Below are 26780 nucleotides of genomic sequence, written 5' to 3'. Positions count from 1 at the left end.
AAATAGCTGCCTTTTCGTTGCCATGATTGAAACTTGGAACAATTAACCCTGGTTATGGTTGAAGTTTGGTTGTGTTATGGTGACAAAATGACTTGGTAAGGTTTTAGGGAACAGTGGGGGTTGTGCTAAAATAAGCACTCTGGTGAAGAATAACTCTTGCCTTGGTTGTGGAATGTGTGCAGATTAAAAATAACACTGATAATCACTGGTTTCACGTGGGAAACGGCCAACAGCCGCCAGTGTGGAAGCGCTGTGGCATATGGACGAAAAACAAAGCGTTACAGAGCGCAGGAGCGAGAAACTCAGAGGTTTGAAGACATGGGATCTGTGTGAACCAATGAGGAGGAAGGACAAACATCATACTTATATGTCATATTCAGGCTTTAAGTTATGGATCTGTTCTTTTGGATAGTTTTCTATTTAAACAAATTGTACAGCATTTTATGGAAACTTGGCCAACACTTAGGAAAACATTTTGAGGGAATTTCATAAAAACAGACCATAAATGGAAAAAGTCAATTTGACTTGGATTTTTCTTTCTTAAAAATATCCTACGATATTGTTCATACTAGGAGAGTTTAACTTCAATTCAGAGGTTTTTATCCTGGACCGACAGGCGTAACAATCAAAACATTTCCAGAACAGACCTCCCCCTCCCTGATGCCCAGTCAGCTTCAAAGAACTAAAAAAGTTGTTGTGTGTGAGTTGGGATCCAGTGGAGTGTCCCAGTGGTTTAAGAACCTGACTTTGAAGAGGTAAGTTTCCGGACAGACAGCAGTGAAGTGTCATAGACAGGAAGTAGCCAGGTCGGTGCTGCAGGAGCTGCTTGGCTATTGCATGTGTGGGTCTGTACACACAAAGACACACAGACACTCACACCCTCAGCTGAGTACTGCTGGCCTGCAGTCACCAAAAGCAAACACTTTCTCTGGACCATCTGGAAATCATTTTGCCTGCAGAACCAGCGAAATGCACAGAACAGAAGCTAAGTTTACAACTTGGTGATAACAATTGGTCCACTTGAACTGCCTGGCTGAACAGGTCATGCACCATAGCCTGTTCACAACATCCCATAAAACATCTTTACTTGATGTGCTCCTATGTATTTGTTTCCTCATCCTACTTTGATGACGTAGAGCTGATGAACTGTAACAACATGAAGTAGATCATTCCATACATCAGTGTGGTTGGAAAAACAGAATAAACCACATGTTTGGACCAACAGTCACGTTCAGATTTTTCCCTTGGTCATTTTGGCCCAAGTCCATAACCAGTCTCAGCCGCTGTCCAAACCCTAAACACATGAGGACATAGTTGGTGGCTACACTTTGAGACGCTGTCCTTAAGGGACCTCCCTATTAACTAGGTCCTTAATAACTGGTGATGCCTTTACTTTGCAACAGCACCACTTTGAATTTTTCTTTGTCTTTCACTGTGTCCTTCCCTGTTGTCATCTACTGTGGCTCAGTGGTGGCCTGGAGTATAGAGCAAGGGTGCTCCATGTCCATGTTCAAAATTCAATGTTTGTGTCAGTTGTATAGTTGGCCATGTGAGAAGGCAAGATATGATGAGATAAGAGATGAGAATAAAGATCCATAACCAGAAAATTCTGGCAAGAACAAACTCATCAGAAGATGTTGCAGTAAGAACAGGTCAGAATGTGCATGAGAAGGACAGTGAAGGTCCACAGGTGCTGTGGTCACACACTCTGGACAATCTAATGTGTTGAGAACTGTGGACATGCCGTCACTCTCCACCTATTTGTGTCCTCTGGTTTGTTCTCAGAGACCTGGCTCTTTCATGACAATCACAGCGAAACATCTTGACGGCCGGAGGCATGAGGATAAGCGTTGAGGAAACCTGCAAGGGAAAAGAGAATAGGGCAACGATCCGTGTGTGTGTGTGTGTCTGTGTGTGTGTTTGGGAGTGTGTGTGTGTGTGTGTCCTGTGATAACGGCGCGTTAGAGCAGGAAACACACAGTGCCTGTTTTTGCTGCAAGGGTTCCTGGAAGTCAGCCGCCAAATGTGATCGGTGAGACTCACACATACACACACACACACTCTCATTCTCTCTCTCACACACACATACAGGATACCTCGCCTCTGAAAGGGAAAAACATGCTGCGTCTGATACATGTGCACATAGACAAGCAGACTTCCTGCATTTTACCACCTACTGGGCGGCCACCTGTAACACACACACACACACACACAAGTTTGGGGTTGACAGTAAACAAGTGTCAATTGAACCCCTCTAATTATCTGCCACTGGATCAACTCTGCCCTGGGGCCAGGCATTGTAACGAAACCATCAACACAACTGCTGACAAAAGCAACAGGAAAAGAGGAGAGACAACTGAACTAAAGAACAACGCTCTGTGCTGCTGTTGTGTGTTTATAATGACCACTGGAAGTAACAGGTAGAAACAGTACAACAACTGTCTGTTTCTGGAAAAAAAAAAAAAATATATATATATAAAAAACACATGTATAGAAATGTGTGTAAAGTTAATGATTTAAATCAGTAAAAAAAAAAAGAGAAAACTGGTGGTAAGCACAGAAAATAGCAGGAAATATAAGTGTGTTTTCAAGTAAATACCCTCTTAAACAAACAAAAACATTTAGAAATGTCCAGGTATCACTCAGAGCAGACTGACTACTTATGTAACTTCATGGTGGAAGTAACAGCAGCAATGATGGAGACAAAGACTTTCACCCTGGAGGAGAATACAACAGACTTTTGATGAATGCAGTTTCCAGGATAATTGGCTGCTCTGTGTCACGTGGAACAATCTCTAAAACAAAAGTGCAGATATTCAACACCTCACAGTATCAAGTGTTATTCTCATTATGGAAATCAATTAAAATATGTTAATAACTTTAACATGTATATACAGAAAGCCTCCCGCTAACCAAATGAAACATAATGTTTTCAGCACTTTTTGTTAGAGAGGGATGGTGGGCGTGAGGGCTGAGACCGAGGTGCACGACACGACGGCTGCATTGCAGCATTGAACGCAGGTACGACGTCTGAGGAGAGATTGCTGTCACTCACCAGGGTATTATCAAATTCAACACACTGTCTGGCTCGCAGCTAAGAAGGACTCAGTGGGCGAAGACTCACATCTAAAGGTTTATCTATTAATATGAAAGACAGTCTCTGAGTCCTCCACAGAGGACGGAGTTCTCCTCTACTCATAACAACATGTGAGACAAAGGTACATGATCACACGTCTTATCATATATATACTTAATACTATATTATTCTAATAAAGGTGGTTACAAGAAGTGATAAAAAGACTGCCATTATCCATTTTCAATTTAATTCTTTATTGATATCACTTATTTATTCAGTTCAGATCTATTTGATTTTGTACTAAAATCACCTTTTTATTAAAATCCTTATGGACAGCCCTACTGATTCAATTCCTTTTCAATATCACCTATTGATTTGATTCCATTGTGGATTTTCTAGGCTGGTTCTCTACAAGATTCCCCTCCTTTATTACAGGACAAATGTCATGTAGAGGCAGCAAAAAAAATTATCATCTCTGAGTGGAGAATGTTTCATTTGTGAAATATCCCCACTGTACTGAAAAAGTCTGCGTTTTCATCAAATGCACAACTGGCAGAAACACTGTGTATACAACTGCAAGTTGTCTTCTGCTGTACAGACTGGAGGGTTTCCCACAATCCCTTGAGTTGCTGTAGTTTTCCATGTGCATTTGATGTGAACATGTGAAAAACACATCTTGCCTAGAAACCATACCATCCCTTTCTCTCATTCTCATTTTCATTCTCATCACCCCTCCGGTGTTGAAGATACAAAAGAAAAAGTAAATAGACAAGAGGAAGACACACCAGAGATGTTCTGTTTCTTTCCCTGTCAGCTGCCGCTGACAGAGAGTCTGATGTTTTCAAAGTGAGCGTAACCCCTGAAAGCTGAGACCCGGCTTTACACCGGGGAGGATGGAGAGAGTTCATTTGCCAAAACGGGTCTGTGTTTTAACAACTGGAAGTGTACTCAGTCAATGAGACCTTTACAACACATCTCCAGAGGGTTTTCAAAATTGTGGGGGTTAATTAAGAAGCCAGATATACTTTATGTATCCATGGGATGTTATACACACACGGCTAAAAGAGGCGTGTAACATTTAACTGCTCATACAAGTCCAAAAGTCTGAGACTGCAGTAATTTAAGACTTCTGACCCCCACAAATCAGGAAAATCAAAAAAAAAAATTCCCACCACAACAATTTTCACCCAGTAATTCATTTATGGAAACGCAGTAAAGTTAATTTTCTGTGCCGCGCTTGCACTTTGTAATTCCTACCACCCTATGCACTAATCCCTTTGTTATAATGTCACTTCACTGACAAATCATTTTCCAAGTCTCTCGATGTTTGCAAAACAAATGTACAGTGGAACGGCAGTGATAGAACTATTCATCAGCTCAGAAAGTAATTAACCACCTCACATTATGCCTTTGTGCTGAGAAATAGAAGTATGTGCTGTTTTCATCACCTGGAGAAAACACACTTTGTTTATTCACATCACACAAGGACATTTAATACCTTTGGATTCACAAGCACTTTGATAGAAAAAAGAAAGAAAAAAAAAACATGTCACTCATTAACATTTCACTTGCTCATCAGAGCAATGGTGACGGCATATTGTGGTTTTTCTCTTGACAAATCTATTCAGACTTTTTATTCACAGATATTTACATTTTTTTAAATGAGTCTAAATGTTAGGATATAATGTCAAATGTATATCAGCTAATTGAATTCCCTATTGACGTAGATGGTATTTATTACGTTCTGGAATTAAAAGAACTCTGTGAAAAGAGTTGATGATTACATATTGATGAATACTTTATATTCCATTAATTTTATGAGAAATACAATGAAACATTCATTTACTAATGATGTTTTAATGCAGGGGTGAGCTGAGGGGACCTGCAGCCACCATCATTTCATTAGGGGCCACATCGCTGTCTGATAATAAATAAAAAAATGTAAAACTTTAGAAAAAGTTTTGCTAAATAAAAATACTGTATAATAACAACACTCTTTACATGTGGCACCAGGTCTGAAAATATCAGAAACAATAGTTTAGTTAAAACTATTTGTCATTCAACATATTATTGTGCCTTTATAATATACACTATGTCTATGAGGTGGGTTTAGGTATCTTCATAACGAGAGAGAGAGAGAGAGAGAGAGAGATCTCTTTGATTGGCAGCAACACTTCTAGGCAACATCCATCATCATCACCCAACTTGCTATATTGCACTTGCAGACTCCACTTCCCAACTTCCCCTAAATCACAGTCCAGATGGCCCTCCTCAACGCTCGCCCGCCTTACACACCTGATATGAAGCTATCCGTCATCTAATAACGACCGAGCTTTGGCGCTCCCCCAGCTGAGGCCTTTGCTGCAGCAGTGGGCACTGGTGGGTAGCGGGGATGGGTGGCGGTGCAGTAGTGGTGGTGCATAGCCTGACTGCCCCCCTGATGGATTAGTGCCAGGTAGCGTAGCTGGGGAGGGGCTCAGGGGTGCTGAAGGGAGTCCCCTAATAGGATTCACAGGAATCCAGCAGACCATGGAACAGGTGGAGGCAGAGAGAGAGAGAGAGAGAGAGAGGGAGAGAGAGAGGGATGGAAAGGGACAATGGGGAGGAAGGGATTTCTACGTGTACAGTGAGTTTGAAGAAGTGGACTGGTGGGAGTTAAGACGATGTAAACTTCTCAGACAGATGTGTGCGTGATTTTATTAACTAAAACGCGTAAAGAATCAGGCAAATATATACCAGCCGCTATGATAGTGTTCATCAGAAAATCAGTGAAAAGGGTTTGTTTCCACGTTCTGTACTGAATCACACTCCTATTTTTTCAAGACCTTTCCTGTCCAACAACAGCACTTTCTAATAGATCCAGACTAAAACATGAAGACCTCTGGCTCCATCCTTTTCATTTACACACAATGGACTGAACAGTATGCAGTCAGCAGCTCAGTCAGAGGTCAGAGGGCAAAGTGAACACAGGTGCTCTGTAGTGGACAATGAAATGTCCAGAAATTGTCCAAGGATCATAGATTACAGTTAACCACATTTGATCCTAGTCTGTATCTGTACGACTAATGACAGTTAATAAAAACTGACTTTGACTCTCCTTTCTCTAATGCAAACAGACAGAGTGAAATGCTCTGTGAAAGTACACCTAAACTGAGATGACTCAGTACTGTTAGCAGACTGTTGTCCATCTGGACCAAAGGCGGAAGACAGTGACATTGTTATACAGTCACAGCAGACAAGGAAGTCCAGATGGTAACACATGGACGGAGCCCATGTTGTTTCCTCTCTTCAACTCTGGGTCAGTGTTTTCCTTCGGCAAGAATGTCATTGTTTTTAAATCTCACTATCGGCTTTATTTTTGTAACCATGATGAGGATCTGAAAATAACTCCTTCCCATAACGCAACGTTCCAACGAAAACAATTAAGTAAAGATTTCTTTTTTTTTTTTTTTTGGATGACTTGGTCACTTTTGACTTTGAGTTTTGTGACTACACGGCAGGAGAAGCAGCCTGTCCTGTCCTGCTGTAATTAGCCTCTAACTCAGACAGGTCTGTTATAAGGTTCACTTTGTATATCCAGAGGGAAATCACTTGTCCTTAAGGCTGAATAAAATACATATTACCTGGTGTTGACCCAGTTACAGGATTGGATTTAAAAAAGACCATGATATTATACCATCATACTCAACTCCTGGCCCAACATTCTAACAGAACAGCATTTAAAACATCACTGTTTATAAACACTTTCTACTTTGAATTGTGCTAAAACAATAGATGTAAAAATATTTTGGTTCCAATATAATTAAGTGCAGCAATAACCATCATCCACTGAAGTAAATGCCAGCAACTATAAATAATGACTTTTTAAGCAGTTGGCAAATGGAAAACTCTACTTGTTAACAATACCTTGGTGTTAGGCTGATTGACAGGAGAAAAATGCTTTAATGGCTTATGTTGAGCCTAATGTAGCAGTATTTCCCACTTTACACATGCCTTCACACAGTGAGCAGCACACAACTGTGTACACAAACACACACGTACACACACTTGCACATTAAGTGATATATATTTACACTCGTTCTCTTTCTCTCTCATTCACACACACACACACAGCCTCACAGACACACACACCAGCAGGTCTCATTAGTAAAGTCAGTCTGCTCTAAGGCAGGCAGGGCCCCTGCAGCAGTCTTCAGGAGTCAGAGGAGTCATTTGTCAGTGGAAAACAATTAGTGGGGAATGATCCATTCCATTGGTTTTAATGAGTACAGCCAGGTCACTTGGCTTCCTTACAGCGGCACAACGCAAAGAGAACGACACTCGCCATACCCACATAAGCACACATACCTACGGTGGGCGGGGGCAGGAACACAGAGCATCATTAATAATGGGTTTATTTTCCCAGCCTGTGTACCCAGTATAATAAACACACACACATACATCCCATGTGTTTATATATTGCATATACACATAAAGACATATATAGATAAATGTGTGCATACATGAAAATGGACATGCTCCCCCTCCTTAGCCTTCCCCATTGCTGCAGACGCTGAAAAGTCATCATGCTAAGCCAGGTCTGTATTATTCCTGGATATGCAGGTGACCTTGTGCAGAACAGTGATCAATGTCAGTTATACACTAAGCTGTTTGTATAGTTAGCCATGACATGGTAGCTATAGTAACACATGAAAGAGCTCTATACCTCTATTTTCCATTTCATAGGACAATAGTGGTGGATGCAGCAACATCTATGATGCTTTTACCTTAATATCTGCCCGCTTTGTTGCACACAGACAGCGAGGTAAACAAGACATTACCATTTCAATGATCTGGATCTGGAGAAGGTAGATCCATTAATTTAATTTTAATAAAAGCATAAAACCTAACTAATTAGCTTGTTAGTCAGTCTTAATGGGTGACTGTCTGGGTCAAGTATGATTGACCAAATTCGACACGAATGAGTATTTAGGTTAATTGTATTTGACCTGAGGCTCATTAACCCATGTTGACAGATATATATGACTTCAATATGACATGGATTAAGTGTAACAGGGGAATAAAAGGCAAGACAGTGTCAAACGTTTTTTTTACACAGAACTAAATTAATTAAACGTTAGCTGCATTTTACTGTGACAAGAATACCATCGAGTATAAATACCTATGCTTACATTTCTGTTGGTTAACCATCAAAGTAAGTGCTAAAGAAGTGGGTATTCAGATGTGATTCTTTACTGTGACTATCCCATAAACGCAAAAAGAAAATACATTATTTAGTAATAAGAAATAAACAGTATTTTTAAATTCTGTAATCAAGCAATTTTTTAAACACTTTTAATGCATTGTGTTGATGCCAATATAAAACACACTGTCACATAGATTTACGTTAAAGCATAGTTAATGCCATGTACTTTAATTTATATTGATTGGAACTGTGTACAGTGTAAACAATTTCTACAGTTTGATCCAAATGAATGACAAGCAGGTTTTGTTTAATCCACGCTCACATTAATTAGAACCAAGGCTCTAATTGGTGCGAGTCGGTGACCTTCAATCGTGGCCACACGAACCATGAAAAGATTGCTATTTTTCTCTTTTTCCCCATTGAATTCAATACAGAGCACTTAAGTCTCCATTTAAAATCTACTGTATCCCTGCTGCTGCCCTTGCATTTAACACACGGCAGAGATTTTCTCCTCTTTTGCTTTAATGTCTTTTCAGAGTCACTCTGTCAGAAAGCCCTCTCCCTGTGGTGCTGTGAAGTCGTCGAAATGTGGACCATCGGTGGAAATGCGTCAGAGCTCAGTACTATGTACGAACAAAATAAGGGTTGTCCAACAATATCACCATTTCATCGACTTTAATGGCCACATTAAGCGAGAAGCAGCCATTTAGCAAAAAGCCCACCTGGTGGGGACCCTTCCTCCCACCTACACTGAAACCAGCAAAAAAAGACAACATAATGGTTCAGGACTGCAGTGACAAGTAAAATTGGGAGGTACTGGAGGGACGTTAGGTGTTTAAAGAGGGGGAGGGCTACTTTAAATGACTAAAAAAAAACATAATTTAGTCAGAAACAATTTAGTAGGATTTTTTTTTTTTACATTTATTGTTGAACAAGGTTTAGCATTGTTATTGTTAACTATAGTCTATAGGTTTTTTAGTAAAATAAAACATTAAACTACTGTACTGTAGACAGAGAAAAATAACATTATATCCAATATATGAGGGAATCCAATTTATATGAGTAAAAGTAAAGGTTTTAGAAACAAACAGTTGTGTTCTTTTAATCACAAAGTGTGCAACAAATTTAAACTCAGGACAAAATTTCGCACAGAGAAAAAGTGTTCATTAATACTTTTTCCATTTTGTTTGAATTTGAATTAGGGGTTAGTAGACAAATATCAAAATTATTAAATTAGATTTAGCCAACTAATTTACATACATAAATGTATATTCATATATTTGTATGTGTGTGTGTATATATATATACCTATACCTATATATACATACAAGTATATGTATACATGTGCATAACATATTTGTGTTATATCTTCCATCAGCTTCATTCCGTCATCTATCTCTTCTACAACTGCTCTCTGTTTGCATGCCCCGCCTTCTAGCAGACAAACATAGCTCTTATTGTCTCTCACTGTGAAGGAATCACCGACTGATCTTCTTGAGGACAATTTTTTTTCATATCGTGTTTACAAGTTAACTACTTCTTCAATGCATTTTGTCATCATTTACCTCAACTTCACAGACAGACATGACACACAGATGGCCAAGTTCCTGTGCAGCAAATGTAGGGTGGAGCTGTGTGATGGAGCTTACTTGAATTTTGACGCCGTTGAGCTAAAACTGCAGAACAACCACAAGTTTGACAAAGGCATCAGGAGTGAGACAAAGGGAACCAGGGGAAATAGAAGGGAAGAGAGATCTTGGTAATGACACGCACTTCACAGTCAGATCCAGCCTCCTTCCACCCACGCACCCCAGTGAGATAATTCCTCTCTTAATTGCAATCAAAGCTCAGAGAAACTCTCGAGGAGCAGGATCCTTTTCAGCCATTAATTCACCAGGTCCTGGAGTGCTGCTTTTTAAATATTACCTTTCTTTGAATTCATTTCTGCATATTGTTTTCCTTTATTTTTTAATCATTATTCCTAGTTCTCTTTGTCTTCACGTCGCCATCGGCTTTGTTTGGGATTTATTAATATTCATGGCAGGTAACTGCATCAATAAAGGCTTTATTCACTTCATCAGCCCTTTTTTCTCTGCAGGCCTTTTGTAAATTCGTATAGGACCCAACTCAGTTAGAAAAAACAAAGGATATATGAGTATATTTCAGCTATACATCCATCCATCCATTATCTGTATACCCAATTATCTAAGGAAACCATTGGTACAAGTGAAACTGATGATCTATTTTAATAATATTTAGCATTTTAAGTTATTCAACATTCTACTTTCTACTTGAATGAAGAATGAGATTTGGGGTGTTTTTTAACATCAAATTTACAAACATTTCTAGAAATTGGTATTACATGTTTAACTGTGGAAACAGTAGTTGATGCCTTTTATGTTTATATGCTTCACAACAATAATGTAGGAAAACATTGCATCTCACTGAATGACCTGCCCGTGAAAACATATATACCAACAGGCAGCCTTGAATGCAGAGAGACAGAGCTGTGTCCATGCTATAGATGTGGTGTCAAGTGGCTCTATTTGTTATAATTATGTGGTTGTAAAGGGGGAATCTATAAAAGGGCTATTCAATCTGATTTAATTAAGTGCAGTCAGTCATTTGAAAAAGACCAGAATGGAATTAATAAGCACAATATGAATTTGCATTTAAACTAATGTAATTATGCCAGTTCAGTGTCATTCGAAGCTTATACAAAGAAGCTAAAACAAATCTGAAAGATTCTTACATTGGTAACTACCCTACCATCCAGCAGGGGTGGCTTAAATAGGCATTCTGTGCCTCTTAGGAACCGAGAGCCTCCGATGCTTCAGTAATAAGAAGAATGCATCGAAACATCAGCAGATCGGTCAATACATCAACGTCAACAGGTTGAATAAACAGAGACCCCAAAGGGCCGACCTGTTTAATCATCACAACCGACCCTTTTGGAAAAATTACTTAACATATATAGAGCACACACACACGCATTCACAAACACACACACATATGGTAGAAAGTAAAGCCAGTCTACATATGTACTGTTTATGTAGATATATATAGAATAATTTGTAGAAGTAAAGAAGTTCAACATAGAGTGGGCAAGATGTGTCAATAAAGTTACTGCACATACATTAACATGAACATTTCCAATGTTAATGCAAAGCCAAAAAAAATTAAATTGGTCAGAGAGGCTACTGCAAGCTGCAGGAACTCGTAGCAGTTACAGTCTGGACACATTTGCAAAACCTTACATCAGCTCCCAGAAACATTTGATAAAAAAGGTGTTATGGTCTAATAAGACTAACTTAAACTTTTTGGCTAAGTTGAAAATGGCCAAATAATTTACTTTCCGTCCAGTAATTTCCCCCCCGGGATCAATAAAGTGGCAATTGTCGTTAAAACACCTGCCCTTACAGCAACAACATCACTGGGTTGATCCCTGGTTTGTTTTTCAGTATGGAGTTTGCATTCTCTCTACACATGTGCGTGTGTTTTCTCTGGTTTCTCTGGAGGAACTAGGCTGGTAGTTGTGTCTCCACCCAGAAGAAACAGAACAGCCATTCTCAGTGAGGTCAATATACAAAGACTAAACTCAAAGTCGCCCCCTATTGGTTAAGTCTTACCTCCAGTCTACTATCTGTGGTGTACATTAATAACTGGATGGCTGGATGCATCCTGACATTAAATCTATAAGATCTCACATCACATCAGTGAAAGACAGCAGCACAAGCACCCTCACCAAGCATCAATAAGTATAGCAGACACAGTATCCATACAGATCCATTAGGCTGGTTTGGTTGGACAGTTTGGAAATCCAACGTTGTACTGTACAGTAGGTGAGGTAGAAGTGTGAAAGAACGATCAATGACTGCTTCAATGGATGTACAACTGGAAAACAGGTTTACTGACCGAGCGGCTGACTGACTGACAAGGTGACTGACAAGGTGACTGTTTATGTGCTGGCTCTTGCATGGACGATTTTCTGAGATGCACTGAAGCATTTACTCTTGAGAGAACCCAGCTCAGGGATAAGTGCTTTGACTTTCCCTTTGACCTGTTTTTGGCGGGATGTACTTCGCAAAAACAAAACCTACACACTCAGGAGATGAACCGGCCGTCCTTTGAAAAGTGTTAAAAACAGAAGCATATCTCAGTCTGTTTTTTTTCTCAACTTATGATGTTGATTCAAAACCAATAAATAAAATATATTTTTAAAATATTTTTTAAGAATTTATGTCTTTAACATCTTCCTAGTTTTGGTTGTCAGTTCCCTTGACATCACAGCATACTACACCAGCAGAGGGTGTGCTTTATCCGGAGCATTAATATAATCATATGCAAATCATTTAAGTCAAAATAAGGAATTAAGCTGCAGGTCATTTTTAAAATTAAACAGAAACCGATAAAAGGCTGTATTTTTAAAGAGAAAACTTAAAAGTGGAGGATTGTCATTGAAACGACTGAGCAGCAGGATTCAGTGTATGTCAAATACCCTCCTCCCCCTCATGATATCACAAATGCCATTGCATATACCAAAGATTTCTCAGATGGTGAATGGAACGCGCTGCTAATCAACAAAGTAAATTTGTTTCCCCATTTATTCCTGTGAATCCTCTAGCTTCCACACTTGCTTTTTTATGCTCCTCCACAATAAATTTCTCAGCTAACTGGCAAAAGCTGCCTTCATTTATCAGATCCACACAGCCAGCTTATTACAAGAGTCTTATCTGTCATATTTCCTTCCAGTAGAGCTGCAGTGGTTACAAATGGGACTTAGTCTATCTGGCTGGGAGCTGATGAGGAGGGAAATGAAATTATTGCGATTAGATCTGACCCATATGCTGGGGTGCTTGGAGTATGCGTCTGTGTGTGGAGTGTTGGCAGAGGTAGTGCTACTTTATTGTGCTCGTGTGCCTCACACTCTGGTGGGTGGCAGTGGCTAACAGCTAGATTAAGGAATCAAACCGAGCTTGGACCAGTGCAGGTGGGAGATAATAAGTAGAAGCAGATATTTTCCAGTTGGAAATATTAGCTTTTGTTCACCTTTTAAACTGCATTAGTCTCACTCGACGCTTTCATTTCTCTTTTATTCTCTTTCATTTATATTCTCTCCTAATATAGAGAAAAATTCGACTGTTAGTACTACTTCTACTACTCCTATAAAATTATATAATTTGAAATGTGTATGGTGTATAGGGGCCTCATTTAGAATAAAAAACTGAAAATAAATTTATTATGATAAAGTCATAACTCTGAGAAAAAACTATTTATAGTCAAGTGTATGAGAATAAACTACTAAATAAAGTTTACGCAAATCAACGTATATGCTAATGAGACAGAAGCTGAAGTAATTCTTTATTTGTGAAAATATAACTATAAGATCTAACAAAATTCATCATCTAAACCTACAGCTTCTATATCTCTTATCTCTTAACTCTGTACAGCTTTATTAAATGTAAACTTACAACTATATTCTGATTACTTTATGACTTTATTCTCTAAACCTACAACATCAGATGACATAACTACCTAGTGAACAATACCAATCAAAAAGGAAGATTACCGTCATCATCTCAATTCATCTTCATATTGTATAATAGTCTGTTCCTCATAAACAGTTATAAAACAGTTAATTCAAAATCAGCCAACACGTCCAGAGACAATATGTAGCCCCTCCAACCCTGGAGCAGGCAGCTTCACATCACATCTCCCACCCACTCCTCTGTGTGCCTCCCTTCAGACGGAGATCAAGGGGCAGCAGCAGCAGAGAAGCTGTCACCATGAGGTGCCCTCTCCATACTTAACATGGCCCAATCAATAATCATTGGCTGGGAGGACACAGGGATGAATAATGAGCAACATGCCCAGGGGACGGCCTAGAGCCTTGTAACACAAACATGCATGAACACACAGACACACACACAGCATGCGGATCACATTTTTTACTCCTTGATGTTGATCTGCTAAATATTTCAAAGCTTCTTTGTAACTCCACCCTTTCACCCCTACATACACATTAATGAGACTTTGCTGATCATACACACACACTGTTGTGCACACACACACACACACACTTTGGCTTATGCAATGAACTGCACATGGAATATACAGTATTGAGTCATCAGTGCAGTTTTGCTGCATAAAATACCCGACAGTGAGGCAACATTGTGTTAAATATGAACCAGAAAACCAACCAAATGAAAAGTTTTCTGACATGTCAACTACAGTAATCGTTAAAGAAAGAAAATACTGAAGGGTGAGGTCACAAACATTATAGACAAACACACTATATTAACTGAACGGTGGATTACAAATTTCAACTTTAAATTTGATTTTTGTATGTTCTTTTCTACTGTAGTCTAATCTAGTCCCGTGTATTTGTAGTATAGTCTACCTTAGTTTAGACTAGTTTGGTTTATTCTAGTCAAGTCCATGTCATGCGTGTCTCTTCTAGTCCATTCTAGTTAAGTCTAGCCAGTTCTATCAACTAAAAAAGACATTTTTTTCAAAAAGTCTCAACATTTCCAAGTTTCTTCTTATTCTATTTCTTTGTTTTCAGGCTGTGGAGGAGGCTCGGTCTTTCAACTGCTTCTGTTGTCATGTGCAGAAAATTGCAAAAATAGTAAAAATATAAACAATGTGAAAGTCCAATGATCTTTTTTTTTGTAATTTTCCTAAGATTTACGCATTTTTATGTCTATTAATGCAGGTTAAAAGTGCGTGTCGAGGTGTGAGCATTGTTCTTTCACGTAAATATCCGTTCCTCTGTGTGTGCATGCAGCACAGCAGATTAGTGTTCCCTGGCTTCTAAGTGAGCACATCTGCAGTAAAGGCTCGACATCTGGAGCTCACATTTTCTCCACCACCACAGCTCCCACAAAAAAAAGTCAGAGGAAGACTGAGGGAGAAAAAGAAAAGCTACTCTAGCAGTGGGCATGTTACAGGCAGTTCCCTTCTCTCCTCCTCAGCCTGTCGTTTCCCTCAGTGTTTAAATCTTTTATTTTATTATAAAGACACAGCTTAGTTTTCGTCAATGTCAGATTTTATGTTGGTTTTATTAGTTTCTGTCCCTATCACATGTGTTTTATAAGCAAAACCAAATGTCGGGACATTATAGATGTACAGTAGGAAGTTTAGTTTAAAGTGACTTGGGAACTGAGCTTCAGAAAAATAAATAAGACGATATTTTTTATAACTATTTCATTTACCTTTGTGGTTCAGTTTTTCTACTAAATCTGTGCAAACCTGAGATCCACGGCCCTTATGTTAACCTTATCTTATTACTGTAAAAAGGGTTATTTATCCAGGGTCTGGCTCTTATTGGGACTGGATTTTATTACAGCAGAGGAAAGAAAAGTTACTCATTGATGCTGATTTAAATGGATTTTTGCACCGACAGCGTTTTAAATGTGACAAATACACACACACACACACACACACAGAGCACACACACACTTAGAAGCAGTCCAGCTTAGATGGCAGCTTTTCAACAGGGCTCTGGAGTCAAGCTCTCAGTGCTCTGGGACAGACAGTTGGTCAGAGAGTCCATCCAAGACACATTTAGCTTTCTCACCAGAAACAGATGTCAGAACACAAGCCATAGAAACATGGTGTGCACACACACACACACACACACACTAAACCCAAGTCTCCACGACTCCACAGACTACTATTGACTTACATTCATTTCCTGTAGACTTTGAGGGTAATTTATACGTTCATACATGAGATACTGTATGTGTTCCATAGTATTCATCTGCTTTTTCACCATGGACACTGTGTAAAAATGTTTTGGCTTATGCCTGATATTTGTTATTATTGTCTACAGACTGGGAAAAAAACAGCAATAATAAATAGAAAATCAAATGACATCTGCAAACAACGACACCCACGAACAGTCAGACTTTATCTACAACTACTAGTACTATTAAATACTACAACTCCTTTTTCTTAGTCAGGCTAGGAAGTTTCAGCCGTAACCCAAATCGTAAGACAAAGTTTTAAATCCTATAAAGAAGGTTTCAAATGTACAAGTGAAAATTGGTCCTGTGGATTTTGAAAATTGTTCCCATAGACATTTCTGTGTTTGAATTGACTAGAACGAACGTTTTTCCGGAACTGTAATTTACAGTTCTTGCCAAACCATTCTTTCCATGCCTGAGGGTAATACGACAGGAAACTAGACGTTTTACTGCTTCTGAATTATGAAGCAAGTTCAGTCAGATACTATTTCTGTTCAGGTAGTTTTTGTCTTATTTTCAGTGATGTGTCTGTTTTCCTACTGATTACTGGTAGATAAGGTGGTCAGTAGAGAATCTGTGGTTTACATGTTATTGCTAGAATGGTTAATAATAATCTTATCTACTTACCAATCACAAAAAATATATATTATATTAAACACTAGATTATACTCTACTAGTGTACACTATAAAAACTCTTTACCGGTGCATCACTAAATTTGGTCCATTTGGTCTAAGAAGCCACAGGTTGCAGCCCACTGCTGTACAGTAGATTAAAAAGCCACGGTACAGATTTCCTCATGATTGTTTGTGCTTTTAAATAATCCAAATACACTGTTATAAAGCACTGGCTCGTGGTCATGGTGTAAAATAAACACTACATGAACCGGCAGTGCTATAAGTCAAAGACTGCTTTCATGTTTCTATTGTTTTTCCCATGACGCTTTTAAGCTCTCTGTATCACATTCATATCATTCCACTGGGTTTAACAGAATGACTGTTACCCCCCCACCCCTCCTTGTGCTTTCCCAACACAAACCCATGACCTCTGTCAGCGTGGGGAGAATGCCAAAAGAAGACAGATGTCTGCATTTGTGGAAATGACACACTACAGCTACTTTCTCTTCATACCTTTTCCCTTTTAAGGCCCCGATGGCTGTGAGGCGCTCGGCTTCAAATAAATTCATCTGGCTCCTCCTTCATTCTTGGTCCAGTGCTCAACCCAGGGCTCCTGGCAGCATCTGTATTGATGACAAGACCATTCCTATTTGGCTTGCGGTGGTAGCGGTAGATAGAGTGAGTGTTTAACTGATTACAGGCAACGGTGTGAGGTGTGCCAGCAGAGCGGTAGAAGAGCCAGAAAAGTGAGGAGAGGGAGACACACACAATGACAGAAAGAGAGAGAAAGAGAGAGAGAGACTTTCCCAAATTCAAACCATCTCTCTTCTGCAAATTTAAATTTTAAGAGCAGCCTCACCGCACTGATTCATTTGGCTTTTTAAATGCGAGGCTTTTAGTCACTTGTGATAAATCGTCGTAGTAACCTCAACGTGAACTCCTGGCAGGAGCAACTGCAGAGTAAGGGCATACATTAAAGTTTTAAAAAAAATCCATCTGCTTCATAATTCACCATTCAAGGTGCAACCCATGAAGACAACCTTACATCACCTCGCCAAAACAATTCAGGGCAAATGATTGCAGATCAGTAGTCAGTCATTTCTGGCAGCATTACGTCTTGACATCGTTACACATTAGGGAAAAAAAAAAAAAACACGGGGAGATTGTTGACTTGTCTGAGAGATCAAAGTGGCTCTAAGATGTGGGAGTTACTCGTCAAATCAGACAAGTAGATAAGACAGTGACAGGGAGCAAGGTAAAGATGCAGGGGAGCACAGACCAGCAATTAGCGCAGATTGATTTAGGTTGGAAACCCACCCACGTCTGCCGGAGCAAAGTCAGGGCCAGCAGCTGTGAGAAGCACCAGGTTAATTAGCTGTGTGTAGATCACTTTGAGTGTGTGGCTGTGTGCGTGCCTGCTGCCTGCAAATATAACTCTCTTTTCCCCGGTGGAGTGTATATGACCAGATGTGTGCTAAATCACACACATTACTGATGCCGAGCCCCTGCAGACCCAAACCCCCATTGGTTCACATAGGGCCTACATGAAAACATGTACACACATACACAAAGCAGAGTCATTGGCAAACAGCTGGCTCCATCCATAATGTTCAGCCATTGGTTGATTAAAATGACTTGAGCTCAGTTTCGGTAACGACCTGCATGTGCAGAGAGAGATGCACACAGACGCACCCTGTAATCACAGACGTGTGTATGTGTGCGACTCTCTTTTCCAGAGCAGCGCCTGATTCTTGGCAATTAAAAGGTACCAATTGTGGTTGTCATTAATCAGCACATCCGTATGGCAGTCTCCAATTCATATCTGTCAAATCCAATGGGCAGAAAGTAATAGGTCACCAATTATACACAGGGAGCCTTGTAAGGCTGGGAGACGGTGGGTTTAAACGGAACACACACCTTAGCATATCTCCTGTTTCTCCCCAGTGAGAGGTTTGACAGAATCTGAGGTGAGGTGAAGGGGAGAGGGGGAGGAGGAGAAGAAGGAGTAGAGAGGGAGGGTACGCGGCGAGGAGATGAGAGAGACAGCGAATGTTCCAAGTCCTTTAACAACAGAGCAGCTAAAATGAAACAAGATGTTTTCTCTCCACGGCCAAGATTTGAGTGAAGTTTTAGCAGCTGTTGAACCGGAGCCCTATAAGAAGAGGAGCCACAAGAAAATCCCATCATCCCAGCAGCATTCTTCTGAAACCCACTTCATGTTCGTTGATAAAAGTTCATGGAAAAAAAGTGCTCACGCGAGGATGCAAAACAAAAATCTACTTTTTAGTTAGGTGAGAATCAAGGGCTGAAAAGTCACCTCAGAAAAGAGAAACACTTCAAAGATCTGTGTGTTTACTTAAATAATAATGTAAACCTGGACTACCTAGAATCAAAAAGGCTGCTGTAAGGCAAAATCCAAATCAATTTTTATTATGTAAAAACCAGGTTATTATCAGCAGGTCCTAAATGATGAATAATGTACTAATGTGTCCCAGTGGAAAAACCAGCTTCTGTAACAGCATCATTGAAGTGAGGTAACAACTCTGATCAAGTTTAACTTGTACTTTACTGTAGTAACTGTAGAATTAGCTTGTTCACAGGAATTTTCATTAGTGTCACGAATTAGTTAATCTTATGGCATTTTTACATAGAGAACCAACAGGAAAAAAGGAAAATAATAGCAAAATTTTTAAGGCTGATGAAATCAATTCTGACTCACAGCACCTTGTATGTTGCTAGGTACCTGGAACACACGTGCACAGAACAACGCACACATACAGCGCAACAACGCTGAAGTGATGCAACTCCCACATATGTATTGAATTCAGCGTGTGGGATGGAGAGCCCGATGATATAATTACCACCAGATGTAACGCTCTGTCGAGCAGCCAGTTCTGGTTTCTAAATAAACAGGCTTTTATGACTCACAGCACAGACCGAGCTCCGATTTCCTCCTGTTGAAACACAAATAAATAATCAAGTGCACCCCCTCGACGTTCAACTGTTACCATTTTGTTCTTGAGGAGCTCATGGGGAAGCAAATGGTTCAAATTAGCACGAAAAGAAAGGAGCGAAGTACTTCTCCAGTGTGTGTTTTGTTGTTGTTTTCTCGGTATGATTGGATGTAGGTTATCTAACAAGAACAACATACGCCCTGAAGTGACCACTATCATTTTCCAGCCAATCAACATACTACTATCAACACGGCTATGTTTTCTCAGGCACATCGTGTCTATTTTGTGTGTTGTTAAAGAATTATTTCCTGTCCAGGAAACCCTTAATGGTGTTGACGGTTGCTTGTTTGTTGGCTCTTTCATTTCACACTGGGTTGGCTGGTTGAAGGTAACTCAGCTCTGGCAACTTGATCCCCTTGATCCCTGGGCACACTAATCAGCGAGGAGCTTCTGCAGTAGCATGAAGCGCTTGTGTCTGTTACAAGTCTGACTTAACAAGGAATAAGAGCTGTCAGCCTGCCTCTCCAGGTGGACAGGACGGGATTGGTGGAGAATACAGAGCTTTCCCCTCCAGAGGATGAGGGATGAAATATGTTTTCTCTGAATATTATAAACTGAATACTGAATGGTTTTCTGATCCCAAAAACCTTTTTTAGAAATATATTTCCAATATTTCAAGTGTCTGCTCAACAAGTGTTAAAACCATGACAATCTCTTCCACATAACTTTATCTCCTAACAGCTCCTCTGCAGGTGTCCATCTTATCACTTCACATCCGTCACTTGAATTAGTCACAACTTAAAACTCGTGTGAAACACATCTACCTGCTGTAATTTGTATTTCTAGTGCAACAATTACAAGAAACCAAAGTTTTATTATATTTTGGAATTTCGATTTATCTCAATTTATGATGATCAATTCACTCTGTAATTAATCAGATTAAAAACTTAAATTTTTTGACAGCCCTAAATTAAAGCCCATCAATATTTACTTACACCACCGCTTGCCAATTTTGTGTTATAACTTTAACTGTTAAGCAGACACCTGCCCGGCCTCTTCCTCCACCTCTCTCCTCTCTTATACAATTATCCACTCTCTGTGCTGGGTCCGCTGTCAAACCAGGCAGCTCCCAGGACGTCACACATACATTAGCCCATGTGCATTAGCAGTCGGGCCTTTTGGAGTCCAAGATGAATGCCAAGGACCTTCTCTGTCTCTGTGTGTTAGCAGGTGGAATTTTAATAATTGACAGCCAAATTACAGGGATTCTGCAGAAGGCAGACAGGTTAATAGCCTGTCTTGAAGACAGGACAAAGTGTGTGAGGACAGGAAAAGTCAATGAGTGCACAGAGCTATGAAGAGACATACCGCAGATGAACTGCATTAGGAGCAGAGAGCACATACAACCATATGAAACACTGTAACAAGACAACATTCTCTCCTAATTTGAGACACGACGTTGGTGTTTCATCAAACTAACGAGCTGTAGGAGAATTTTTTCTTCCTCCTGCTCTCGGTGGAGGTCACCTCCACAAATCATCTGCCTCCATCTCTCAACACCTCTTGCCTAACCTTCTGTATACTAACTATCCTTATCCTTGCTTTATGTCCAGTTTGAAGAAATATTTTTTTTCTTTAATTTATATAATTCTAAATATATTTGGAATTTATTTACACATATTTCAGCAAGATGTCATTGAACCATCAACTTTATATTCCACTAATTAAATCAATATTTTTCATTAATTTCATCAATTTCAAGTGTTGACAACGCTTAGCTTTATGCTAATTTTGGGTCTAATAATAAAAGATAAATATGTGCACTGCTGTGATTGTATATACATTGTAAAAATGGACAATACAAAAAAAAAATACATCTCTCACCTTCCACACGACAAACACAAACAAAATTATTTCAGGGGTTTTCTTCAAAAACACTGAAAACTACCATAGGCCTTCACCATAATCAGTAGAAACAGTTTCAAGAACACATCCACAGACAATGACCACTGTCTCATCTGCAATAGCTTTTTGGTATTTTGGTGAAATTCACAACAGTGGATCTGTCATTTCTATGCATGAGTAACATTCAGAGCACAGTCTGTGCTGCTGAGGAAAATTCAACACCTCCCTAGAAACAACACCGGCTCAAATCTGGGATCTGACTTTATATGTCAAGTGTACTGTCAGTGTGACTGCGATTATAGATAAAAATGCAAATAACAAAAAAATTGTTGATTCCCATTGCTAATTGCTGCTTTGCAATTTCTGCCCAGTTTTCTTCACCGCTTTACGTCTACACAATTAGTAAATTGCTTCATTTTAGTATTTTGACTGTGAGATAAAGCATCACAAATAAATTGCCTCTTTATAAAAAAAAAACTTGGTTTTCATTCTGACACATGCAATCACATTAAGAGAGCACCACTCTCCACCTGTTTTATCCACCCATCACAGCCTGTCAATTTGGCACATTTCAAAAGCCTGTTGATTTCAGCACAGGCAACATTTTGCCTCTCAAGCTGCCACTTATGGAGCAGACCTGGAGAGTGGTAAAAGCAACATACAGCAAGGTTCACATTCAGACACGCAAACTGCAGATCAATGCCGGTATAAAAGTACCAGTGGAAACTGACAGAGGGAGTTAAAAGAAATCAACGAAGACATGATGTAAAAAGAGAGCCGGTGCTGAAACTCAGGGTTTCTCTTCAAATGTGCTCACTTATTTATCAAATATCTTCTTTTCTTAAAGTCAAGGCAATTCTCCTTTTCACTTTGACATGGCCTGTCTCTGCTCTGTGGAGAGAAAATGTTTTCATTGTGAATGATGAAAGAATGTGAATTACAGTTGAAAAAAGATGGCAGCGAGGGAGAAATCTTTTCTGAAATTAAATGGAATTTCTAATTTGTTTTATTGAAAAAAAGATATATAATAAAAGGAGAAAGAAGAAATTGTTTTATGAATATTAACTTGTTCATCGTGGCTTCAAAGAAAACTGATGGATGTTTTGCTCAAGGACAGTCTTTAGAAGAACAATTTAACTACTGTCCCACTTGTCATTAAGAGCAATTCAGGGCAGAAACAAAAGTGACAGAAGTTTTTGAAAAACACATCACACATATGTGTGTGTGTCTGTGTATGCATAGCTACACATACATACTAATGTTATCGATAATCCCTTTGACAAATGGTTTATTTCTCAGAGGATTTTCACATTGGTATTGTTCATATATTTTGTAGTTTCTTTGTTCTATTTGCTGCAATGCTGATGCCAAATATTCCCACCAATTCCCTAAATAAAATACAATTTTGGGAGTGCTTTGTTTTTTTGCAACATTAACTTAACTTCAGTGATTTCACTCAGCCCTCTACTCTGTGTAATACACAAACAGGACAACAGCTGGATGTGGATTGTTTCATCCAGGCTTGGCTGGCCACCAACTCTCCCTCTGCTATTTTAGGCTCCTACCTCATTTTCTCTCTCTCTTTCTCCCTCTCTCTCTCCCTCTCAATTTAGTCGAAAGCATAACAGATACTAACAGATGTTGAAGCATCGCTTCACTCCTTATCACCCTCTCACTGTTTGACTCTCCCCATTTCCCTTTGCTCTCAGATTTATTGGTGAAAATTTGTGCAACAGACTCTGACACAGATGTTGAATGTTGTTCTCAGGATCCAATTCTCGGCTCATTCTCTCTCTGCCGATCTGCACCTGTGCAGAATCAGTGCCAAACTCCTGTTGAGTATAAATAGGTGGTCCAAACTGTCCCAGTGCATGGTTCATAAAAGCAAATCTCCCATTATTATACACTGTATTATGGGATGTTGTTGGACAGTCTTGCTTGGAGAATTACCAGCTAGTAAATGCTACAAAGGCTCACTTAAATGAAAAATCAACTAAAAACAAACAATAAACACAATGATAAGAAACAGAAATGTATTTGTAGACATGAAGATTTTTCCTTTCTAGCAACCGTCAAATGTGAATCTGTGTCATCTATATTTTATTATTTCTGACTATTAAATAATGAAGCTTCTGATAGAGTTAGAGTTTCTCTAAGCACGCATCCCATAATCACCACTGCAGGCTAAATGTGTTTTAGATGTTGAACAAAAAGGTTGTTTATGCCCGTCTCTATCTGTTTTTATGAGAGGAGACTTCATTAAAGTTCTGCTTTCTCTCCTTAACCACATGTGTTTAACTATAATGAGGGTTGTTTTCAGTGAGATCAGTTCATTTATGCCTTCATCTTATGCTTATCCTCTCAAAGACAGTTGTGTCAGTTGGACTTAACCCAAAAGGACATCGAGTGAAAGGGTATCTCCATTCACACCTACAGTCAGTTAAGAATGTCCAACATTTGATCTCAAAAACAACAAAACTGCACTGACTAAATGTAAAGTCTCCTGCTGGCCTCGGGAATTTAACTTCAATAGACTTTTTACTCACTTGACCTGGTACAAATACACAGTTTGCAGTGAATTGGATACTTCAGCATAAATTTGCATGTACTGTACACACAGACTTTCAAAATACTGATTTGGGTATCTGTGAGGTTCCAAGTTCAGCACACATTTAAAATTGTAAAAATAATCTATCTATCTATTTCTAATGTACAGTATGTGTGTGTGAGCAAATGCCACGGGAGAAGAGATTGGGGCAGTGGGAGGCAGCAAGGGAGTAAGGATAGAGAGCAAGGATGGAGAGGAGTGAGATGAGCGAAAATGAGTGTGAAGCAGATCGGAGGCAGTGTGCAGAGGCAGCAGATGGACTTGGGAGCAGCAGAGCGAGGCGGAGGAACACAGCCTTTGTTCTCCCTGATGTCTGTCTGCCTCCTTGTTTGTGTCTGTCTGCATGTCTGTGCCTTCCCTCTCTCTGCCTGCCTGACGGTTTGTTTGGAAATGTTTGAACACTCACCAATATGCTTGCCGTTCCTGTCTCCTTTCTTTCCTTTTCTCCAACTCAACCCCACCGACTCCCCTCCTATCTGCCCCGCTCTCTCCTTGCCACTGCTTTCCCCCGTCTTCATTCCTCGTGCATATTTTTATTCATCATCTGTCTTCCTTTATATCCTTCTCCTCACTTCAACTCCATCTCACATTTCCTTCATTCCCACTCACTTTGACCTCCAGACTACCTTTATACATTCTTACTCCCTGCATCAACAGATCCTACAATCATCTATCCTGCTGTAACCTCACCACATTCATGTTCCCTGGAGGTTTTTAGAAGCCCAATCCTTCTCTCTGTTCTTTTGTTTCCCTCACCATTCCCTTCCACTCTTACGGCCCAGATGTTGTGCTACATGCCATTACACCTACATGCCATTGCTCCTAATATCTCACAGTGGTGAGTGCATGAACGCAGCACATGCTCATACTGTAAGTGACATTTCCTCTCAGACAGAAACTCAGTTTTACGGGTGCACATGCAGAAAATCTGTAAAATGGCAAATATGCAATCACAGCAAAACAATGAAACCTCAAATTGAAATTATTATTTCACCCAAAAAAGTACTTTTACATAACAATGAATATATATTTGGGTTTTTATCAGCTTCATTTTTGAGTAGTCATCACTTTATTAAATCTGGTGACACTCGCTTATATTTAACAATTCCAATGTCCATCCCCTTAGCTCTACTATGCAGTCAATACATGTGTACAAAGCGCCTGGAGCGTTAGACCAGCCTCAGCAAGCACAGGGCAGCGAGTGAGTCTACGTCTGACAAGCTGACCAACATCATTTGGATTAGTCACAAATAAAAACAGGTGTTAAACACATACATTTACCTGCTTTGTATTTCTGTTTCAGCAACATAAGCATGATTAATCTTTCTTAATTATAATCATGATTAATCAGAATGAAAGTTGTTTGTCGCTTGACAGCTGTATTCATTATGTGTAACATAATCAACACCTGATATTGTGTAGATTATAGATATTTCTAGTAAAATAAAAATAAATGTGAACTATATTCACAAATCCACACATCACCCTCCAAGGTTCATGTCAGCTTTTCTCACAGCAGGAGAGTGCAAGGCTATACTGTGAACAGTGGATTAAGAGTATGTGTGTGTGTGTGTGTACAAACATGCACGTTTGTGCATGTTTAGTGTTCATACCACTATCCTCAGGGCCAACAGCAGCTCAGGTTCTATTCCTTCTTGCTGCGTGTGCACGTGAGCACACTGATGCTATCAACATATTAACATAGATGACAATCTGGCACCAAGGTGCTGATCAAAGATAAATTTCCCTCCCCGGCTCGCCTCCCGTTAATTACGCCATCTGTGTAGGATCGTGGTGTTCAGAGAGTGGGGGAGGCCGATCCGTCAAACCTTTCTGCTCTGTGGCGTCGACAGGTTTTCATGAGAGACTGATCGCCTCGAGCCCTCGGATAGGTTAGCGTGCATGGCTGCAAAGGGCACGTGAATACATCCTGCACTCAGGTGTTTTTGTAATATGAAAAGTTCTTTGGCACAATACCTCATGTACATACACCGACATCTCTGTTCACTCCTCATCACCTTCACATTTATTGTATAGCTAGTTCCTCTGCATTCATCTTAAAGACAAATCTTCAGTTAATCAACGTCAAAGAGCAATGAGAGAAAGTATCATGCTGTCCTAAAAATATGGATATTTGAAATTTCCTGTATAATTTTGGGAAATGTTCATCACATACCTATGATAATGACCTGTCACACCATCATGTATTGTCTGCACTCTGCCGGACAACAATTAGAACCATCTATGTTAACAGCAGCCTCCATATTTGACACCAGGGCTGTATTTTGCCTTATTTACTGCATAACAAATACAGCTATTGTCTGCTGATCCCTGGCTGCAGCTGGACTAATAGCCTATGCTTATAAATGATGCAACAATGGTCGTCTGTGTCCACTTTTCCTGCAACACTGTGAGATTTCACCGTGACATTCTACTGAGAGTTCAAGTTCAACTCCCAACATACAGTATACAGTCTAACTGAAGTAATTATTTATATACTGTAATAATACACATACACATAATTACAATGGCTACAGTGCAGTACAGTATGGATAAAATAAAATTGCAGACCTTTGTTACTGCATCCTTCCGCCTGACCGACTGATCTCACTCCTGCTGAGATGTGTGTGTATGACCCACGCAAACAAACACGTACATGTGTCTGTGTATGCACCGTCCAAGCAGCAGG

General features: G+C 39.6%; 1 protein-coding gene across 6 annotated transcripts in view; it reads right to left on the bottom strand.

Annotated features, from left to right (window-relative positions):
* The window catches only part of runx1t1 (RUNX1 partner transcriptional co-repressor 1), a 249532-nt gene that overhangs the window by 51412 nt on the left and 171340 nt on the right, over nt 1-26780 (bottom strand). For all 6 annotated transcript variants that reach the window (XM_017041194.2, XM_025065046.1, XM_025065045.1 and 3 more), the window contains one exon: nt 17138-17247. The gene's annotated coding sequence lies outside the window, so the exon portion shown is untranslated. The remainder of the gene's footprint in view (nt 1-17137; nt 17248-26780) is intronic.

Source organism: Cynoglossus semilaevis, chromosome 18, assembly GCF_000523025.1.
Source record: "Cynoglossus semilaevis isolate Cse_v1.0 chromosome 18, Cse_v1.0, whole genome shotgun sequence".
Lineage (NCBI taxonomy): Eukaryota > Metazoa > Chordata > Actinopteri > Pleuronectiformes > Cynoglossidae > Cynoglossus > Cynoglossus semilaevis.
This window is presented reverse-complemented; position numbering and strand designations above follow the sequence as displayed.